Genomic DNA, 3703 nt, shown 5'->3' with positions numbered 1-3703 from the left:
GACTACTCGCCACATTTTTTATTTAATGGCTTCGTATGATAAATTGTACACTTGCAGTTCTTCTATGGAGCCATAGCTGACAAATTAAATTTTACAGGGAATCTCATACTGGATAACTATCTGTCCTCTTGTGTTTTTAAATGAATGATTTGTTTTGCTTTCTGCCTGCTTGGAAATCTCTTGATTTTGGTGATTTGACTTTGCATAGAATGCAGATTTGTGTTTTTAAATGAATGATTTGTTTTGCTTTCTGCCTGCTTGGAAATCTCTTGACTTTGGTGATTTGACTTTGCATAGAATACAGATTTTTATTCTTGTTGATGTGTTACTTATTAGTGCTCAAAGAGGTTTAAAAGAACTCCTTATCCTCCTATGTTGCATGAAAACAGCATGGTAAGGTTGTATTCGTTCATCTTTATTGTTCAGGCTCAAGTCATATGCAAGTTTAAAGTGAATAACCGGATCCATTCAAGAAAATCTGCATCTCTTTCGAACTATTACGAATAGTACTAAGACACATAATATGGTGGTATATTAGATGTGTTAGCTTTTACTTGACCTCACTAATGCATTCAGTGGTTAAATCCAAATATGTAAGGCTCTTTTTTAAAGTTACACAGGTTTATATTTATCTCACTTCTTGAGGCAACATGGAAGCAAATACCACTCATTTTCCCATATATAATTCCATGTATCTTAAATGCCTAATGAGTCAGGTGCTTGAAATTGCATTTCACAGGGAAAATATGCACTTTACGTATTTGCTGGTTTCATTTTTACCTATTTATACTATTTTTGGAAAATGATACAAGTTTCTAGCTCTGTTTAAGCTTGACATCACATGTATGAAAAAACTTCAAAAACCCACATAGATTATTGGCTATTCTAAAAGTTCATATATCATGCAAAGATATGTAAAACAGAAAAATTAATTCAGCATATCAATTGATCATAGTATCATACCTCTATAGTTGTGGAGGATTAAGCATGTGTATGTAAAGAGCCAAACTGAATTCAGTTGTGTTTTCTGTTTCCAAGCTTCTGGTGTGTATTGAATGTTGATTTGTAGCTATTTATTGTAGGTATTTTTGGTCATTAGCTGCATTTAGGGCTGGGACGATATTGTTTTCGTGTTAATTTTATGGTAATTCCATGCATATTACACATGGGATCCATTTTCAAGCTCTAACACATAGATCATAATCCATTGCTGCATTACTTGGACTCAGAATTGACTTGGCAAATCAAATAATGAATGAAAATCAATTATTTGTGATATAATTTGGAAAAACTTTTGTAGAAGTAGACTAACATTAAAAAAAATGTTGAAATGTTCATTAAACAAGGGTATTGAATTTATTTTTGTTATCATGTCAAAATAAAATATAGAGATATATTTAATTGTAAATTTTTTGTTTTATGCACATGCTAGGGTATAGTACCAACAAGCTTTTGTGTTCAATAGCCTAATGAGGAGGATGAGGCATTCATTGGTGGAGTGAATGTTTTTAGTACAATTGGTTTGCAGTTAAAGTTTGAGAATAAAAATCTGGCTAATAATTAAATCATATTTTTATAAAATTTTAATTGTTTTATTTAATTCGTTAGAGCATAAACATTTGCCACAATATAGGATACATGGTTAATTTGTATTCCCTTAAAATTGGTAAGTAACTATGGAAATCGATAATAATTTTCAACATTTTTGTTTTAAAGATATGTTGTCAATATTAGTTGCCACAATTGATTTAAGATGCAATCTAACAATCTAATGATCCTCATTGTATTCCTCGAGGGAAAATGTACCTACAATTGCTAATTCTCATGGAGGTTAAAATGTTGACATCGCATTTTGTTTAAATCCCAATTAAAAAATTTTACAACTTGAAAGAATTAAATTGGTAGAAGCATTCCCAAGCCAAAAAGTTGATGGCAACAATATAGTTTGTAAATGAAGGACAATAATTACATGAGGAAGATAGCTGAAAGAAAGAAGTTACCTGTAACAAGTTGAGAAAAAATTAGTTCTCTTGAAGAGTACAAAGCACATGTTCTTCCATAATGATTTTGGATGTCTTGAGATACAATGTGATCTTTAGCTATAACCCCTGGCTGGGACTGCACCCTTGATAACTATGTTTGGAGTTCTTATTGTTGTACTATCCTCCAAGAGTTTAGTGAGTGTTGTCTACTCCAAAGTAAAAATAGAGAGTATTGCATGTATTATCACTGCTATTGTAGAAAATATATAATAAAAAATAGCTTTACATTGGACCATCCAAATATATAAAAGGAAGCATTGACACAAATATTTGGAAATCATGTTTTGTGAGTAGTGCAGCTCTAGATCTGTTTTCTATTTTAATTTTTAGCTAAAATGATTGAAATAAGTCACGATTGTTTGTCAAATTTGTGAGTGTGCTTGCAAGTCCAAAAGCATGTTTAATAGTCTCTAGTGAGGTTGCAGTTACTTTTGAATTGTAAATATCAATAGAAATTAATGATCTAGAGTCAATGAGTTTACATTTTATACACAAAATTCAAATGAAGCGATTAGATTATTTAAAATTAATGGTAGTAACTAAATATTACACTTGTAATGAAGTTCCACCTTCCTACCTCTAACTTTCTATTAGAATTTAAAAAAGAAAAAAATACCATAATAATTAATACATATTCATATTATTTATGCATCCTAAAAAATTTATTGGTAAAACCTAAATATGTCATATGACTTTATATTTTTGCAAATTACATTTAAGACTCGGTCTCAACCTCCCTGAGGTGAAAAAGCCGATAGATCCTATCCTCCCTACCAATTTGGTGATCAATTTGAATACGTAGCTAGTGAGAACCCACCCTAAAAGATCTCAAGGAGATGCAAAGAGCATGAGTCCAATGACGAGTGAGGTACCAGGGATGTAAGATGATCCCATCCTAGATATCAAGAAAGTGCTCAGCATAGAAGGCCATGCGCGAACAAAGCTCACATGGGGGATTCCTCTAGGTCGTGATAACATGTTGTTTGTAGATGTCAAATCTAACATGCTCATTCAACTCTCGCTGAGGTGGAAGAAGATGGACTAGAGTGTCCAGAGAAAACTAGAAGGGGGGGAAGGCGATCCAAACTAATACCAATTGAGCCTAAGAGAGCAGAGACTTGGGTGTACCAACAACGAGACCTGTGACTAGAGTTTGAACCCGCAACCTCCATAGAGGAACAATAAGCTAAGTAGGAATATTTGTGACGATCATTAGAGGAATCAACGAAGCTCCGAAGCTGGTGAAGAAGCCAAACTAAATCAAAGATAGTCCCTAATCTGAAAGGGTGAGCACCAAACTCAGCCAGAACGATGCTATGTGGTGTGAATCAGTGACATCTGATAATGCGTCGAAGGAAAAGAGTTTGGACACTCTCAACAGAGGCCCAATTAGACTCCAAGAGGGAGGGGCCCCAAACAGTAGAGTTATAGAGGATAGTTGGCTTGACCAGGGAGTCAAGAAGAGACATCTTAGTCATGGTGTCAAAAACACTATCGCTCAAGAATAGCAAGGGAGTCGAGCCCCTTGTTGATTGTGGGTTGCATGGCTAGTCTCAGGCTGAATCGAGGTCCATAAAACTTAACCCCCAAGTAAGTATATGAGGAAGCAATCTCAATCTCGGTATCTTGGAAGTAAAAATGGAGATGGGATGTCCTCAAAC

Source organism: Cupressus sempervirens, chromosome 2 (genome assembly GCF_028749045.1).
Source record: "Cupressus sempervirens isolate cs-2001-9-10 chromosome 2, ASM2874904v1, whole genome shotgun sequence".
In the NCBI taxonomy this organism is placed as follows: domain Eukaryota; kingdom Viridiplantae; phylum Streptophyta; class Pinopsida; order Cupressales; family Cupressaceae; genus Cupressus; species Cupressus sempervirens.
This window is presented reverse-complemented; position numbering follows the sequence as displayed.